This window comes from Gymnoscopelus microlampas (assembly GCF_963454915.1).
Source record: "Gymnoscopelus microlampas genome assembly, chromosome: 23".
Classification (NCBI taxonomy): domain Eukaryota; kingdom Metazoa; phylum Chordata; class Actinopteri; order Myctophiformes; family Myctophidae; genus Gymnoscopelus; species Gymnoscopelus microlampas.
Genome location: NC_139960.1, coordinates 35,535,168 through 35,555,519, shown reverse-complemented (window position 1 = coordinate 35,555,519; position 20,352 = coordinate 35,535,168).

The following is a 20,352-nucleotide window of genomic DNA, read 5'->3' as shown; positions in this document are numbered from 1 at the left end:
AGATTTTTTTTTCTTATTTAGCAGCCCTATAGCCTGGGGGAGGAAACTGTTCCTCAGTCTGCTTGTGCTGGCTTTGAGGCTCCCATACCTCTTCCCTGATGGCAACAGTAAGCAGACTGTTATTGGGAGGTGTGTGGGGTCTTTGATGACCCTCAGCTTGTTATGGGTGCGTGTGTAGGGTCTTTGATGACCCTCAGCTTGTTATGGGTGCGTGTCTAGGGTCTTTGATAAGCTCTCTAGACAGATTCACAGCTCCGCAGCTGAATCTGTCGGTAGCCTCTTTCAAAAGGTGTGAAGGTTGGCCTACAAGTGGCCCTCAGGTTGTTATGGGGGTGTGTGGGGTCTTTGAGGACCCTCAGGTTGTTATGGGGGTGTGTGGGGTCTTTGAAGACACCCTCAGGTTGTTATGGGGGTGTGTGTGGGGTCTTTGAGGACCCTCAGGTTGTTATGGAGTTGTGTCTGGGTCTTCGAGGACCCTCAAGGATTTCCTGAAATAGCGCTCGGTGTACACAGCTCCTCCAGACTGGGCAGTTGACATCCAGTAATTTGTTGGGCTGTGCGTAACGCATTCGTTGGGCTGTGCGTATCGCATTACACCACCAGTGGTGTAATGCGATGCGACATGTACTTAAGTACTGTACTTTTCTTTTTTTTTTTTACTTTCTTCAGTATTTACAATTTTCAATACTTTTACTTCTACTCCACTACATCTCAGAGGCAAATATTGTACTTTTACTCCACCACAATTATATGAAAACTTTAGTTACTAGTTACTTTGTAGATTTTGATTATTATTACAAAACACACTAACCACTTCAGCCCTATATATATTTCTGCCGTTTGAAAATAGCAGATCTACAAGCTCACAATACAATTTTACATTACATTACAGTCATTTAGCAGACGCTTTTATCCAAAGCGACTTACAATAAGTGTATTCAACATAGGTAGGGAACGAAAACTACTAATCACCAGAAGTTTTAAGTACATTTCCTGCAAAAACAAGCAACCAAGAGTATACCTAGCGCTAAGGTAAAAGTGCAATATATCAGCTACCTACTTTCTTAAACAGATGAGACAAAAATGGCAAAATCAAATGAGCACGAGCTAAAACAAATAAGTGTATCGACTAAACAAGATCCAATAAAACAATACAAAAATAAAACAAGAGTTTGTACAACTAGTTAACAACAAGTAGGCCAGGCAAAGAGGAAGGATAGTGTTTCCTGAAGAGGTGGGTTTTCAGCCTGTGGCGAAAGATGGGCAGTGACTCTGCTGTCCTGACATCAGTGGGAAGTTCATTCCACCACTGTGGGGCCAGAACAGAAAAAAGTCGTGACCGTGTCGATCGACCAGAAGGACCGTTGAGTGGCGAGGGAGTCAGTCGCCCCGAGGTGGCAGACCGGAGTGGTCGGGCAGGGGTGTGGGCATTGACCAAAACCCGGAGGTAGGAAGGAGCTGTTCCTTTCACTGCTCTATAGGCTAGCACCAGGGTTTTAAACTGAATGCGAGCTGCTACGGGGAGCCAGTGCAGAGAACGGAGAAGGATAGTTGTGTGGGAGAACTTGGGGCGGTTGAACACCAGACGAGCCGCAGCTTTCTGAACAAGCTCCAGAGGTCTGATGGCTGATGCCGGAGCACCAGCAAGGAGGGAGTTGCAGTAGTCCAGGCGGGAGATGACAAGAGCCTGGATGAGCACAATGCAACGCGTTGTGAGCTTTGTAGATTTTGCATACATTTTGAACTTGTGAAATGGGACATTCTGCACCATGAGTACTTTAACTTTTGGTAATTAAAGTATATTTTCATTTTTACATATTTGTACTTTTACTCAAGTACATTTTGAATACGGGACTTCTACTTGTAACAGAGTATATCTACATTATGCAGTATTGATACTTTTACTTAATTAAAACATGCAAGTACTTTTTCCACCGCTGTCTGAGTCCATATAACCCCACAGTACTTCAGAAACTGGAGTGGGCAAGCATACTGTAGTAGGCCTACACAGAATGTGCGTGTGTGTGAGCGTGCGTGAGTTCCGCACACGTGTATAGGGCTGTCACGATCATGACATCGTACTTGATGACTAATTGTCCCACAAATAATTACGATTATTACACGGCTTGGTTGAATGCTCGATTCTGATTGGTCAGTCATCGGTCATTATTTCTGGATAATGACCGATGAGCTCTATAACGGACCGCTGTGTAATCAGAGACTCAGAGCACCTGCTGTGCCAAGCTGCGCTGCTTGGTTTTATGCTTTATCCAACATGACAAACAACCAATGTCATTTACAACTAAACGTTGCTCTCAAGAATGTTTTTGAAAACATTTGAAGTGAGAAATAGACGATGCAATGACCGAAAAGTGATTCTATTTGATCCACTGCACTTCCGTGTTTATCGTGGCACAACAACGGGGGAATACCGAAACGCTCGCGCCAAAACACAGTCGCCCCGGGGGAAATCCGGCGGTATCACTTTTGGGTAAATGTATTTATGGATTTATTAAGTAGCCGTGTAATATGCGGGATAATCAGGGTGGTTATGCACCTCGGCTCCGGCTCGGTGCATAATCACCCTGTCGGGCTTCAAATTTCAATAATGACCACCTCCCCATGCATTATCGCTTGCTTAACGATTTGATTGAAAAAAGTTTCTGCTTTGTGAACAAACATTGCACGGGGCAGATGTGACTTAACAACCTAAATAATGCATAGAAATGACCAACAATGACCACACAATAGGCCATATTCAATAATGTCAATCAAATGTAAGGAAGTAGCAGATCTACGAACTCACACGAGTCACAGTGCGTTGTGAGCTTGTAGATCTTCTAGGCCACAATAATTGTGATTATCTCACATAATTCTGATTAGGCAATTATTATGTAATAATTGTGACACGTGTGCGTGTGTGTGTTGCGATGTGCAAAGAGAGTGAGAAGAAGTGAGAAAACAGATTTATTAGATCTCGCCATAAGACGGCTTCAGACTGTAAATAGCGTGAGATTTGCTTCTCGACGGCTCAGTTTCTATTTGGATTCACCAATGAGTTTATGAAAATTACATCTGCGGATAAAGAATTGGATGTTATGAGCACCACAGCTGCAGCCCATCCATTGAACACGTTTAGAGGAATATGACAGATCAAATCAAAGTAACTTCTCTGAGGGAAGATGATCCCTTATACGCGTCAAAGAAGTAGACAGGTGGCTTTACTGACAATTTCAATACTTAAAGGTAGGGTAAGTGATATTTTCTTGTTAAGATAAGTGTTAAATAGCTCTATATTCTGATAGTAATCAGTAACAGGAGCATGTCTCTCTACCTCTTTGTTAAACAGAAAATACATTTTCAGGCCGGGATACCAATTTCATCCAATCAGAAGAGAGAACTAACACAGGTTAAACATGTTACAATTGGAAGTGATGACACAAATAAATGAGCTGACAAAATTGGAACTGGGACACAATAATTGAAGCTGATATGCGGGTACTCTCTCCTGATTGGCTGAAATTGGCATCCCACATGAACATGTATTTTCTGTTTATCAAAGAGCTGGAGAGATGGGGAGACCCCTGTTTCTGAACAAACACTACAACAATGATTACTAGCAGAATATAGTGCTTTAACCTTTAAAACTTTTCGTTTTAACAAAAAAACATCACTTACCCTACCTTTAATGATGTCTCTCCTCTCCTCTCCTCACATTCAAACCTAAATTAGTCCTAATGACAAAGATGCCCCCCCTCTGCGTTCGTTCATCTCCTTTGAATTAAACTCTTTGCACCCCAATTACAGCCTCGCATTAACGGCTTCAAACGGCGGCCAAATCGCAAACATTAAAAACTTTATCCAATGTATTATCTACATCCAAACTGATCTTTTTAAATGGATCATTTAGAACATGCCCTTACTGTTTAATCCACAATAAACGGCAAGCAGAACTACATTAATCCTAGTCATCAAATAGACTTTTAAAATGTGTGTGTGTGTGTGTGTGTGTGTGTGTGTGTGTGTGTGTGTGTGTGTGTGTGTGTGTGTGTGTGTGTGTGTGTGTGTGTGTGTGTGTGTGTGTGTGTGTGTGTGTGTGTGTGTGTGTGTGTGTGTGTGTGCGCGTGCGTGCGTGCGTGCGTGCGTGCGTGCGTGTGTGTGTTACAGAGCTGAGTGTCGCGTTTCATGGTTGGAATTGCAAATCAATCCATGATGAAGCAAAACCTCTCTCTCATATTTAACACACAACATTATCTAAATGGCTGTTTGATTTTCAGATGCCCGGGCATATCTAAGTGAAATCAAGTAATCTTTTTAAGACTGCCTCACTCACGCAAACATTATCCGTGTGATTGCTTGGCAGGGGGCCTATATGCGTGGACTGATAATGTGCTGCCCAATTGCAAAGGATTGAGATCTTAAGTGTCCTTTCACACACGGCCTAATCAAATTGATAAGGTGCTTCATCTTCCCAAGGGCAACCCATCACCAGTGGTGAAAGAAGTAGCTACTGACATTTTGTTTTACTTTGAGTAAAAGTATTAATACCACCATGTAGAAATACTCTGTTACAAGTGAAAGTCCGGTGTTCTTGTGTACTTGAGTAAGAGTACTTCAACTGCAAACCACCACGTCCATTCTCCCCCGGTCTCTCTCTCTCTCTCTCTCTCTCTCTCTCTCTCTCTCTCTCTCTCTCTCTCTCTCTCTCTCTCTCTCTCTCTCTCTCTCTCTCTCTCTCTCTCTCTCTCTCTCTCTCTCTCTCTCTCGGCTTGATTATTTTTTACTTGAGTAAAAGTAGCAACACCACAATGTAGAACTGCTCTGTTACAATTAAAAGTCTTGTATTCAAAGTAAGTTGAGTAATAGTGCAAATGTATTGGCATCAGAATACTGATAGCATACCACATTATGAAAAGTCCTCATTATATTATGCAGAATAATGGCCCATTTCACCACCATATCATTGGATTGTAATTAGTAATGCATTCATATCTTCATTACTTTAATGTTACAGTTGGTAAAGTTGATTGTTGAAATTATTTTTAATGACTTCATGTGCTGCTGAGTATAGCGTAACCAATAATAATACATCATATGTCTCAGTTAATGTATGTCTTGTATTAATAATCTATTATCTGCAAGTGTAAGCTGTCAATTAATTACTTATCTCCATATTAAAATATGGAGATAAGAGGTTTCTGCCCGACGACAACGATAGTTGACTCTGGGATGCAGTGGAGAGATGCAAAAAAAATACTCACAATGTGCTTAATAGTGCAACGGATTAGCAATACAATTGTGCACTTTTTGTAAGAAGCGTGAAACTTTCAGCATAGTTAGTAAATACCATAATGTTATTTTTTTCTCATCAAATCCAAAATGTCCGCCAGTCCACTAGGTCTAAATGTCAAACACATTATAATTTTGGAACTAAATACTGTAGAAAAACCTTTAAGGTGTTCTTTGCAACCAAGTTGGGGTTGCCCATTCATTTGTTGATACTTTGGAGATTGCCGGAACCTAAAAGACATACATTTAAATCAAGGTCAGGGTGAAATGTCATAGTAATACGTATATTGGGCTTGGACCTGTCACGGCCCGCTCCTCGGACCGTGGACTGTGACTTTATTATTTAGCCCTTCACCGACCTTACATGGTATTGGACCCTTTAGGCCTGTTTAGGCCACTCTTTCTGTTGTTTTGTTCCCTGTTCTCTGTGTACCTTATTTTGTAGTGTTGTCTTGGTGTTTCCTGTCTGCCCTAATTGTTGCTTCCTGTCTTGTCTCACCAGTATGTCTTTGCAATTGTAGTTCACCTGTGCCTTCTTCTGTTACAACCAATCATGTGTTTATTAGTGTATAACATGTGTATAACCAGACTAATTGTTCTCTAGATACTTTATTCCACTTTCTAGATAAACTTTTTTTATATTCGCTACTCCTCCCACAGTTTATTTTTCCCAATTTCGTGGCATATGTCATAATGACCGGCTTCATTGGGAATACCGTGCTTGTACCTTGCTAAGAGATTGGTTACATAGTTTAATTGATATTGATGTATTAGTGCATTACATTTCCCCATCCACTGGAAAAATGAAAAAACTCAAATTCAAGTATTTTTTTCTCAGAGGGGAGGTTCATAGTTTATTGCCAAATTATTGAAACAATTATTACACCATTCGGCCTGATGGTGGCGCTATAACAGCCCACTTTACGTTTTGGCCTATAACTCTTGAACCGTACGTTGTAAAATAAAAATAAAAATGTCCCTAGATTCCTTGGGTCATGACGCAACTCCCCATATAGGTCACGCCCATTTGCGTCTGGATAGATTTTTTTATATTTATTTATTAGTGCATTAAATTTCCCCATCCACTTTAATGGGAATTGCAAAAACTCCCATTCAAGTATTTTTTTCTCGGAAACCGTAAGGACTAAAGTTACAAGACTTGGAGGGGAGGTTAATAGTTTATTGTAAAATTATTTAAAAAATAATCACACCAGTCAGCCACATGGGGGCGCTATAACAGCCCACTTTACGTTTTGGCCTATAACTCTTGAACCGTAGGTCGTAAAATAAAAATCATTTTTTCTCTAGATTTCTTGGGTCATGACGCAACTCCCCATATAGGTCACGCCCATTTGCGTCACGATAGATTTTTCGCCATTTTGAATTTTCTTCAAAACACACTTTTAGCTCCTCCTCCCACCAAGCAGAATTTTGATAGTCCTTACGGTTCGTCCTTAAATGGCTTCCAAAGTTAGCAGGAGGGGCCCGTTTTACAAAAAAGGCCAAAAATCACAAACGAAACCTCCAGTCAATCCCAAATTTGAATCACATGTCAAGGGTGCTTTACTCAACGGATCCCCAAAAGCATTTCCACTTTGATCCATAGGGGGCGCCACAAATGCTCAAAATGTAACCGTTTGATGCAAAAACATTATTTCGGGATGGATCGATCCTCTCAAAATGAAACGCAAGTGATCTCATGAGAGACGTGAGAATGTAATTGGCGCAGCCTCCGACAGTATTCCTCCCAGCGTATTCCTCGAGTCCCGGCGGCCGCAGCCCACGACCGCCATCGGCGCAACCACACTTTGCAATTGCCCTGAATTCCGACGCGTCTAGTTGTCCTTTGTTCTCACCGGTGCCTAGTTAGTCCCCGTCCATTTATATGCCCCTCTGTTTCCAGTCTGTGTTGGTTCATTAATGTTGTCACTGTGTTCTGTCAGTTACCTGTTGTCTTTATATTCCCTGTTTAAGGAATAAACCCCCCTGCATCTGAATCGTTCTGTCTCCGCTTCACTGTCAGCGCTTGGGTCCTACACTTCTCTGCCCCGCACCGTGACAGGACCAAGGGCCCAGCTTTTTTTTCAAGTTTTACATTGAGTATGGGCTTAAATTAGTGCCAATAATATTTTGTACTTGTAAAAATAATTTGTATTTGTAAACACATTTTGCATTTGTAAAAAAAATATTTGTACTCGTAAAAATAATATGTACTCGTAAAAATATTTTTTGCATTCGTAAAAAAAATATTTGTACTCGTAAAAATAATATGTACTCGTAAATAAAATATTTGTCTTCGTAAATAAAATATTTGTATTTGTAAATAAAATATTTGTATTCGTAAATAATATATTTGTCTTCGTAAAACAAAGTTTTGTATTCGTAAGATAAAAATGTGTGTTGTAATTGTAGAATTACATTTACAATGAACATTGTGACCAGAAAAAAACAACAGCTTGCTCGCTCGAAGATCTGTTCTACGGATTGCAAAACTTTATTTTTGGCACTCTGCACTTCCGGGTCTGAGCCAATCACGTGAGGCCTTTTCCACTACCCAATCATAAAGCTCCATAGGTCTCCATGGCAACATGGCAAACGGGGTTGCCATATTGCAACGCCAAGAGTTTTAACTGCAACATAATTCCATTGCTCAGGAAATAAACAACGGATTACAATAATATAACATTCCCTATAATCAGTAACAGGTGATACCTATGTCTATCAAATATGGTTTTATTGAAAGGTAATCAAAGGCTAGATCGAGTTTAGAAAGCAAACAGGTCATGTCTGGGGGCCTCAGTGCGGCTGCAGAGTTTGGTTGAGTGTGAGACTAGGACCCACATGCCATATGTCAAAATGAGCGGCTTCATCGGGAATCGTGCGCGTGTATTTTGCTAAGAGATTGGTTACATAGTTTAATTGATATTAATTTATTAGTGCATTAAATTTCCCCATCCACTTTAATGGGAAAATTAAAAAACTCGATTTCAAGTATTTTTTTTTCAGAAACTGTAAGGGCTAGAGTTACAAGACTTGGGGGGGAGGTTCATAATTTAATCCGAAATTATCAAAAAAAGAAATACACCAGTCGGCCTCGTGGTGGCGCTATAAAAGCCCCCTTTACGTTTTGGCCTATAACTCTTGAACCGTAGGTCGTAAAATAAAAATATTTTTTTCCCTAGATTCCTTGGGTCATGACGCAACTCCCCATATAGGCCACGCCCATTTGCGCCAGGATAGATTTTCCGCCATTTTGAATTTTCTTCAAAACACACTTTTAGCTCCTCCTCCCACATATTTTGTCCAAATTTCACAAAAATCGGTACACATGATCTCTGGGCCCATGCGAAAAACATAGTCAAACGGAATTTTGATAATCCTTACTGTTCGTCCGTAAATGGCTTCCAAAGTTAGTGGGAGGGGCCTGTTTTACCAAAAATGGGTCCGGTCAATCCCAAATTTAAATCACATGTCGAGGGTGGTTTACTCAACGAATCCCCAAAAGCATTTCCACTTTGACTAGGGGGCCTCACAAATGCACAAAACGTAACAGTTTGATGAAAAAACATGATTTTTGGGGGGAACAATCCTTTCAAAATGTAATAAAAGCGATATCAGGAGTGACGTGACAATATGATTGGCCCGTTACATTTGTGGGAGGGGCCTATATATTTAGTGGGAGGGGCCTATTTCTTAAAATCAAAACAGCACGTATCACGAAGGCAGGATCCGATCGGCACCCGATTCGAATGGCACGTCGCGCGGCCTGCGACGGTATTCCTCCCGGCGTATCCCTCGAGTCCCGGTGGCCGAGACCCGCGACCGGCGTCGGCGCAACCACACTTTGCAATTTCCCAGAATTGCTACGCGTCTAGTTTTTATTAAAGTTGGAGACCTCGCACGGTAGTGGAATGTTCGGTCTATGAGTAGAGCAGCCCGCGTGTCAAATCGTTAGAGAGGGGAAAAAAGTCACTTAACACTCTGGACCACCCTATAGTTGCATTACCTAGTTACTTTAAGTTAGCAGAAACAAAATAGCAGTTTCATGTTTTTGGTAAAAATGTACCTTTGAGAAAATGACGTGAACAAACACGGCTGTATTTGGGTAGGTTCTTGAACGTTAAATCTTTGTGTGGTACAGCTGAGATCCAAGCCATACTACGTCTCTTGAATAGCCTACATTGTTAGCCTCACACTGTATTCAATCTTGAAGAGGAGAGCTGCGACAGCTTTCTCATAGACCAGCCACACATGTGCAGTGTGCAATGATCACTATGTAGTCGGCAAAGAAGTTAATGTTTACAAACACAAACCACCGTCACTCTCTAGTCTTAAGCGTGTCTCTATGTACAGTCTGACCCCTCAAGGGCTGTAGCATCGAAAAGGTGGGCGTGGCGAACTTTTGGTGACGCGACGTTGGTACACCCTATAGGTCAGTAGCAGTGCTGTCAAGCCTATAGACGGATTTCCGCACGACGTCATCACAGAGCAGAATGCGCAATCTGCGCATGCTCGGGGGAAACGAATTGTTGCGCCGTTCACTCTGTTGTTATGTTCGGGAGTTAGATAGCCATAATTCTGCTATTATAGGCATAATAGGCATAATGCTGCTATTATATACAAACAGATCCAACTTCCGACAAATATTTTTTATTGAGTAAACAAGGTATTACAAACGGCATAATTTAATCTACTTTCATTAAACCCGGTGAAGATCATTTCTTTTTTGAATGGACATTTGACCAGAGCTGCTGCGGGTAATGGCGCCCTCTATAGGCTTCCCCCTCCTCTGCGCGGTCATATCCTCTCATGTTTACTAACAGGAAACCTGTCTATAATGCTGGAGGAGGAGGGGGTGGGGGCTTTTTTGTAAAACAGGCCCCTCCCGCAAATTTTGGAAGCCATTTATGGAAGAACCGTATGGACTATCAAAATTCGGTTTGGAGATGTTTATCGCATGGGTCCAGAGATCATGTGTACCGATTTTTGTGGAATGTGGACAAAATATGTGGGAGGAGGAGCTAAAAGTGTGTTTTGAAGAAAATTCAAAATGGCGGAAAATCTGTCCTGGCGCAAATGGGCGTGGCCTATATGGGGAGTTGCGTCATGACCCAAGGAATCTAGGGGAAAAAAAGATTTTTATTTTACGACCTACGGTTCAAGAGTTATAGGCCAAAACGTAAAGGGGGCTTTTATAGCGCCACCATGAGGCCGACTGGTGTATTTCTTTTTTTTTGATAATTTCGGATTAAATTATGAACCTCCCCTCCAAGTCTTGTAACTCTAGCCCTTACAGTTTCTGAAAAAAAAAAATACTTGAAATCGAGTTTTTTAATTTTCCCATTAAAGTGGATGGGGAAATTTAATGCACTAATAAATTAATATCAATTAAACTATGTAACCAATCTCTTAGCAAAATATACGCGCACGATTCCCGATGAAGCCGCTCATTTTGACATATGGCATGTGGGTCCTAGTCTCACACTCAACCAAACTCTGCAGCCGCACTGAGGCTCCCAGACATGACCTGTTTGCTTTCTAAACTCGATCTAGCCTTTGATTGCCTTTCAATAAAACCATATTTGATAGACATAGGTATCACCTACATGTTACTGATTATAGGGAATGTTATATTATTGAAATCCGTTGTTTATTTCCTGAGCAATGGAATTATGTTGCAGTTAAAACTCTTGGGGTTGCAACATGGCAACCCCGTTTGCCATGTTGCCATGGAGACCTATGGAGCTTTATGATTGGGTAGTGGAAAAGGCCTCACGTGATTGGCTCAGACCCGGAAGTGCAGAGTGCCAAAAATAAAGTTTTGCAATCCGTAGAACAGATCTTCGAGCAAGCAAGCTGTTGTTTTTTTCTGGTCACAATGTTCATTGTAAATGTAATTCTACAATTACAACACACATTTTTATCTTACGAATACAAAACTTTGTTTTACGAAGACAAATATATTATTTACGAATACAAATATTTTATTTACGAATACAAATATTTTATTTACGAAGACAAATATTTTATTTACGAGTACATATTATTTTTACGAGTACAAATATTTTTTTTACGAATGCAAAAAATATTTTTACGAGTACATATTATTTTTACGAGTACAAATATTTTTTTTACAAATGCAAAATGTGTTTACAAATACAAATTATTTTTACAAGTACAAAATATTATTGGCACTAATTTAAGCCCATAATTGAGGCTAATACGGAAGAGACAGTTCATATGAATGGCCTGTAGTTTTGCTGTTTTACCCCTGCTGGTGTCAGAAATAATGTATCTTAACGCAATGGATGGGTTTTTAACAAACTTTAGACTACATTTTCTTACCTTAGTAAAAATTATCATAAATACTATATGCTTCCAGTCGCTAGTTTAAAGTCTCCTTTCAATCATCATGAAACTGTATGCGTTTTCGTAAACTATGGTCCCATTTATTTTAAAATTGACGATAACTTTATCGTCAATAAAGTTTGTAAAGGTTATGGTCTAGGAGGGGCGGGATGATTTGATTGACAAGCTACACAACCAATAGCATTCATTCCCCGCCCCCGCTCTTGACCCTACCCAGCCAATAATGGTATGGCGTCATTCTTCAGGATATGACGCGATATTGAAAGATGGCGGATTTGAAATTGCTGAACAATCGGCTTCTTTTACGGTCTGTAGAGTCTAGGGGCGTAACGCTGTCCATTATTTTTATACAGTCTATGGCTTGGACACGGACACATTTTATTCTGCAATATAGTGAAACTGTACTTCCATTTTGTGACAATAGGAATAATACAAAACAAATTAACCCATGAAGGTAGTCTATTTTAATACTATAGTGATAGTAAATGACAATAATCAAGGTTGTTCTTTATTGTCACATCTTGTGTACAGGAAAGAGAGGAAAAAACAAAACAGTATTTGTGATAATGATGATAATACATTTGAGTGCAGCTTTGGCACACTTGAATCGTCCAGTAGCCTACATCCTTTCGTGCAGTGACAGCGGATTAATCCATGGCACAATGTTGATGTTTCAGGGAGGAATGTTATTAATTGTCTGAACCCCTTCAGGAGTGTCATTGTTGGTGTCGCCTATATAAGAGACCAGTGCTTGTTACGCTGCCATGTGTTGAGTCTGAGGAAATCACTGCATTATTCTTTTTGGGCACATTTTTACCTTGACCTCGACCTAAATGCATTTCCTTGAGATCTGGTGATCTCGAAAGTCTCACCAAATGAAAAGGCATCCCCTATTTACTATAGTATGGAAATTATACTTTAAACGTTTTTCTACTGTGTTTTATAACTTAATTAGGACTAGCGGCCATTTTAGATTTGACCTCTCACGATCCTCAGAGGTCAAATCGGACTTCCCTCCATGCTTACAATTTAAAGACAGTAACATTTAACATACACTAACTATGCTGAAAGTTTCATGATTCTTACAAAAAGTGCATGATTTACTAAAAACATGGGAGCTAATCCGCCGCTGCACTATAAGTACTTTCCACCACTGCACGCTCTCTCTCTCTCTCTCTCTCTCTCTCTCTCTCTCTCTTTCTCTCTCTCTCTCCCTCCCTCCCCACTTCAGTTTCGCGCTCAATTTTCCAGTCTGTTTTCTATCATCTTAGCTGTTGTCTATTTCTGTCTGTCTGTCTGTCTGTCTGTCTGTCTGTCTGTCTGTCTGTCTGTCTGTCTGTCTGTCTGTCTGTCTGTCTGTCTGTCTGTCTGTCTCTCTCTCTCTCTCTCTCTCTCTCTCTCTCTCTCTCTCTCTCTCTCACACACACAGTGGTGCCTCTCATTTCTACTCCGAGTTATTTCTCTGTATTTCTTGTTCTGTGATAAAGCCACCTTTCCTCCGTCGGAGATCAAAGAGTCAGCTCGCATAATAGACTGAGAGAAAGAGCGAAGGCGAGGATGAAGAGGAGCGAGGGAGGGAGGGGGGGGGAGTGGGCGGTGGATTGAGCAGGATAATATAAATGAAATTCTCACACTTTCTCTGAACTCCTTTTAATACTCTTTTTATATTCAGTCTCAACCGTGACCAAGTAAACCTTATAGGCAGTTATGAGGTTTTTATTATCATAGTCATTCATAGTCTTCAATATATATGGCCAATTTGAAGAACGCTAGAGCAGTGCTTCTCAAAGTGGGGTCCTTGAGGGGGTTCCAGGGGGTCCCCAGCTAAATTATTTGAAAATCAGCAGATCTTCAGGCTACAGACAGTGGTGGAAAAAAAGTACTAAAATTAAGTACTTAAGTAAAAGTATCAATACTGCAATGTAGAAACGCTCTATTAGGGCACGGTAACATCACACTTTTTACCTATGGGACGGAATCTGCCAATGCTTTGTCAATGCAAATGCGTGGATTCATGGTCTTGCGCATCTTTCACTCAAATACGTGCATTTGCATTGACAAAGCATTGGCAGATCCCGCCCCATAGGTAAAATAAAAGGGCGGTGTGACCGTGCCCTTACAAGTAAAAGTCTGATAATCAAAATTTACTTGAGTAAAAGTACAAAGGTATTTGGCATCAAAATATACTTTAGTAAAGTAAAAGTATTCATTATGCAGAATGTCCTGTTTGACAAGTTATCATTATGCTGCTGTTCTTAAAACATGTTTTGATTGAATTCTTTATTAAGGCTAAAAGTATGACTGTTTCCATTGCGGCCCTATGTAATACAATTCATCAACATAGCATAAAACAAATTACACAATATTACTGTATACGTCATCAACAAATACAAACACTATATTGACCGCAGTCCCTCTGCAGGGCTCTATAATAAGTATGCTCCTTTTTCCCCTCTACACCACATCTCTTCAACAAAAATAGCAGATCTACAAGCTCACATTGTGTCGCTTGTATCTGCTGTTCTCGCCGAATGTTCGCCACCAGAACAGGGCCACTATATAGGGTTCATGTTGTTAAGCACTAGAGTATATTGTCTCTGTCGGGTGGAAACCTCATACAGTACATCCAAAACTGTTACTTTTCATGATTCAAATTTTAAAAAATTCAAAAGTCGTAGATCTACAAGCTCCAAACGCGTCGCTTCGCGCCGCGTTTGGAGCTTGTAGATCTACTACTTTTGCAATTGCTACTTGCTACTTTTGATACTTGTGTGTCGCTGTCAAGCAGGGCGTTAAATTACAGAAAAACGTAAAAAGTTAAAATAATGGAGATAAGAGGTTTCTGCCCGACAGCAACTATACACTTTGTTGTATGCAAAACCTGTGAAAATAGCCCATGTACTGTACAAGCATACAACACGTCACATTTTGGGAAATTCTCACAAATGTCCGATTTGTGTGTGTGAAAATGTTCATCTATATGAGGGCAAAATGCTCAAAAATTGGGCGAGGCCAGGGCGAACGAGGTTAAATGCAGTCCAGGGCGGCTGGCGGTTTGTCCAGCTTTTTGTCAATGTTCTTTCTCCTGACAGAGGTTCCGGACCCCAGGCAGGGCGGTGGCGCGATCCGATAACGGGCATTACTTTGCACATCACTCCTACTTCTGCACAAATGAATAGAAAATAAACGGCTTCGCTGAGTCACTGCTACTACGGTGTCCACTTGCTGGCAAAGCGGCAGGTGCCTGGGAATGGAAAGTGAATGGAAAGTGAAAATCTATTTGGGGTAAAATAAAGTAAGTACTATCCTGGTGTCGGGTGAAAAGAATGTGTCAGTGCCATGGTAGCGCTGATAAAACACAACAAACGTACTGGGGGAACTACCCGTAATAGTTAAATGACTATTCTACCAATATGGCTATGGTTCATTAGTATGCACAAGCAGCCTGGCCATCATTGCCGGGTTTATTACGATGACAATGCGTTACGCATTGCAAATGCAAAAGGCCGCCACACTGCAACTTCAACTTGACGAGAGAGAGAGAGAGAGAGAGAGAGAGAGAGAGAGAGAGAGAGAGAGAGAGAGAGAGAGAGAGAGAGAGAGAGAGAGAGAGAGAGAGAGAGAGAGAGAGAGAGAGAGAGAGAGAGAGAGAGAGAGAGAGAGAGAGAGAGAGAGATCAGAGTGTCTGATGAGTGCAGTCCGTCCATCACATCACACGCCATCTCCATCCATTTGTAGCTACTGTATTTCTAGTTTTGAGAGGATGTTGTCCATTACATCAAAGAAAAAAAATCTCCATCTGCAGCCATGCTTTTTAGTTTAGTTTTTAATGGACTTTGTCCATCTTCCACTTGAAGTTTTTACACTGTATGTTTCTTTCATCCTAGATGAAAGATGGTTCATAAAACGCATCAGCATCAGCTGGGTGCTCAGACATAACCAAAGTGCAAAAACATTTCATACAAACATGTAAACACTTCACCTTGCCAGTCTGCCTCCAATATTTTTTTCACAAAGATGCTTCCATTCTCTAGGCACGGATGTGCCTAGAACATACTGAAATATCTACTTCCAATTTTCTTAATGTCAAAATCAAAGCCTGTGCACTATAAAGGACTGCCACAGACATTATCTCAAACATCAAAATGCATGAATGCAGTATGAAGCAGGCCCTAATAAGTTACCATAATGATATATATAATCATATGTCCATTGTTGTGTCCTACCGGACCTATATCACACAACAAACAGTCTCAAATGGTTAACCATGAACATTTTGTTCATTTTTCAGTCTTGTGGCCCCTGACTTCAAGTCATTTTACAATTGTGGCCCCCTGCCTAATCTAGTTGAATACCCCTGGAGTAGAGGAATAGGCAAGCTTGCTATAATGAGAAGAGAAGGTGGTTGGTAATTCCATAGTAAGCTACAGTATGTGGTAAGGTGACCCAGCTACAGTAATATTGAGCTACTTTAAAGAGGTGGTGCCATGATTTTGCACATGTTCTGTTTTTCATGTGTCTATGAGGTTGATAGAACTTCATTAAGCCCCCTGCTGGTGTTTTTATTGTGTTTTATGTCTTCTCTGAATACTTTGAGTTTCTTCCTGGAGGCTGAAACCTGAGGGTCAAACGTGCCAATAGAAAAACAGCCATTTAATGACGCAGAAAAATATACCCTCCCCCTCATCGTCATAACACAACAGCTGTGGGCTTGGCTAAGAAAAAGCACATACTGTATGCAACGTAGCAACAGGAGGGAGGGGGCGTCAGGCAAAGTAAACACACATAGAGACAGAGGGAGAAAGAGAGAGAGAGAACAGAACAAAACTCACCACCATTGCAACAGATGATTGAAAGATCATTACTTCCATAATGCATGGTGTTCACGTTGGTAAAAAGGTATATGAGCGATCCAAAAACGTAATCCATTCATTCATGTCCCAAGCAGTAGCTTTCAAAATAAGACTCACTGAATAGTAGAAAGCGTGTACTGTGGTTACTCAAAACAGGTTTTAATTTGAAGTTCATACTGGTAAGTTCCTTTCTTTCTCTTACTTAAAATCAGCAAAGAAAAAATAATCCATTCTGTTCTCAATAATAAATAAATATATGCATTTGCGCAACTCGCAACGCAAAAATTATTGATAGTAAGGAACCAAATGTACCCTTACTTTGCCTACATATCTGTAACTGTACAGTGTACAAATGGAACCAAATGGATCCATTTGGTCCCATTTATTTCCAACAAAAATATAAATATATACATAACAAATATAAATGAAATATACATATACAAAATATAAATAGAACCAAATGGACCCGTAGGGTCCAACTTAAACCTACGTATATGCATTGGCTATTTGAAAATAGCAGATCTACAAAATTACAACGCGTCACAATGCGACACGCTGTGAGCTTGTAGATCTGCTATTTTCAAATGGCCAACCACTGCTCTAGAGCATTTTATAAACAACTGGGAAGGGCCATGGGCAGTCCTTTCATGAGGAGGAGGAGGGGGGACTAGGACAGGTGGGTGGTCTTGTAGGAGGAGGCGGAGGGACTGGTTCAGTGGGAGGTGCTAAGGTGAGAACCAGGTATACTTAACGAACTGGAGGCGTGTCCAAAACATAATATTAACACTTTCTGTACACTTTTTTGAAAAAAATCTTCCTCCTAGCATAACCATAATACCTGATGATCATGTTTTAGGGGGGGCGGGGAATCACTGAAAATCACAGCACCCCGTCTTTAAGACTTCTTATGGGCGACTTTTACTCTGACCAGAGTCACATTCAAGTAAAAATATCCTCACTGTCTTGCAGGTACTTCATACACCATTGTCGGTCAGCAAGTTGAGTAGAAGTGTATAGAGGCTGTGGTAGAGAGCCAAGCAAGGCCTTTACTTGGGTGAGTTGTTGTAAATTGTACTGCAACTGCATCTGTTTTCCGTCTCAAACGCTGTAATGGTGCATTTTAAAGTTTTGCTTCTTTGCCCCCATAATAGAGGCAGCCAGCCTCTGACTGGCAAAGGGCAACATTTTTCCTGCTACATCAGTTTTTTAATCATCCACTGCTCATTGCCCTAAGAGAAGAAAAAAAAGTGACTTTCCTCAGTGCACAACAGCAGACAACGGCCCATTAATTCGGCAGATATACGTTGCATTGGCAGGAAAAGGCAAAGTTCATAATATACTATACTTGCTCAGCTCGCATCGTGTTTCTCTATATTCACTGAATGTTTTGAAGGGCAGTTTTAGCATTTCATTGAATGTTTTGAAGGGCAGTTTTAGCATTTAAGGGATAAACAGGTTGAATTGGATTCCCTGCACAAAACCACATACGTATAAGCCAACCTATTATTAGCCTTACAGGCCTTTAGGCGTGTTAATGACTTGCCAATTGTTAAGCTCATAATACTAACTAATGTTTTCAATTCACTCACACAGGGAGCTCTAATTGTAATGGACTGTACTTTTCTGTTTGACCAATGAATCACACAGGACCGGGGGGTACATTAAATTACATAAGTACATTTTTAACAAATTGAATCTCATAAACTTCAGGTGAGATGGCAATCTGCCGTGAAATACTGCCCATGGCGTGGGTTTCAGTTGTATCCTTCGCTGTCCAATCTGTTTATTGGCCGTACTCGACTCGCTAAAGAAACTATATCATTTATAATGGCACAATGGAGCTTGCCAGAAAATAATAAAGTTTCAATGTTTTTTTATTAGCCTTAACTAACTAGCAAAAATATATTTCAATATGGCATCCGTAAGCGATGCACGTAGTAGACACTCTGCTGATTCACAGACAAAAATAAAACCTTAACAGTGCAGCTAATGTGCCATAATAAAGCATAAAGCCAGGCCGCTATTCGACAAAATATGAAGAGACGGGGGATATTATTTCAGGTCAGTCCGTGATCAGCGCTTTTCACCAAGCATTTCTGAAAACAGTCATATTATCCCTATAAATAATATATTTCCCTATAGATTATATAAGTGCATATGAAAAAAGTGTTGGGAGAATCAGCACAATGCCTCGTGAGACATGTTTGTGTGCTATTAAGCAATATGCAGTTATGAATATTTGAACTGTTAACCCATTCAAACTGGGAACGCATCTCTGTAATTTTTGGGCTATTAAAAAAAAGCAGATGTACAAGCTCATAGCTATGAGCTTGTAGATCTGCTATTTTTTAATAGCCCAAAAAATACAGAGATGCGTTCCCGGTTTGAACGCATCTCTGTAATTTTCGGGCTATTAGAAAATAGCAGATCTACAAGCTCATAGCTATGAGCTTGTAGATCTGCTATTTTTGAATAATCTTGATTTTTTTCAATACATGTATACATTCTTAACTCATATCTTTGCTTCTGGGGGTCCCTGAAACTAAATATTTTGAGAGGGGGTGGGGGGGGGGGGGGGTGTTCCGCAGACAAATGCATATTATTTTGGCGGTCCTTGACATGAAAGACGTTTGAGAACCACTGATATATAGCAACATACGTTTTTTTTGTTTTTACTGTTAGGATTTAGAAGACATGTAGAATCCCCAGAAGGAAAGATTTGAGTTAAACATGTTCGCTTTGAATAATATATATATTCAAAGATTTGCAAAAATGTATATTGCTATTTTTGAATGGCCAAAGACATCTTAAAATGACACAAATGCGATCCCTTCCCGGTCTTAATGGGTTAAGAGTACTCATATGTCAGAAACACCAACGCCCGCCATGGTGAGAACGGTTTGGAGACTGCCCACTGAGGGCCATTATTTTCACAGCACTTAGCCTGCCTGTTTACGCTAATTTACTCTGTGATGAAGATATCCCGCCCGCCACCACACGCTCTTTTATCTCCCCCTCCTGTAGCAGCAACAGCACCCTGTGCGCCCCAAATAAAGGACTATTAAATCTGTCTCCCATGTGCCGTCCCCCCTCCAAAACAGCTGTAACGGAGACGAGCGAGAGAGAGGGCGGTAAGGGAACACAATAAATCAATGTTCGATGACACCATTATCTGCTAAGAGCAGGGTGACAGCGGACTGTCACGACACGACGTACTGATACACAAACAACAAGCCTGACCATAAATCACCAGTGTGGCGTACAACCAAGTGGACATGCACAGTAAAAACCCTGAGTGGTAATTTAACTCGGGGAGGTACACATCAGTAAGGGTCCATTTTGGTTCCTTTTTGTGCACTCTCTAGGTTAGCAGACTCTGCTTTGGGGTGAGGAGGTGACATATTCATGACACTGGTGTCACTGCGGCGCTTTGTCCACAAACTTGATTCAATGCATTTGACCCTCTTGACCATATATCGTATTTATTTTGCAGAGTATGTTTTTACCCCCTTTTTCTCCCCAATTTAGTCGTTATGTCAATTGATTCCTCCCCACGCACATTTCTGTGTTGTCACTGCTGTTGTATCTTACTGACTCACCCGCCAGTGAGGAGCCCCCACCGGGAAGATGTAGAGCCTTTGTCTTACTCTTCCCGCCCAACACTCCCTGCCGACAGGTGCCATTGACTATTATCCCCCTCCCTGCCCGGCTTCCCTCCCCCGAACATGGGTCAATTGTGTAGACGCTCGACAAAACCGGATGTGCCACGGTGGATTTGAACCCACTACCTCTGCAGTGGAGGGCAGGCACTTTACCACTGCGTCACCTGAGCGTAGTCATA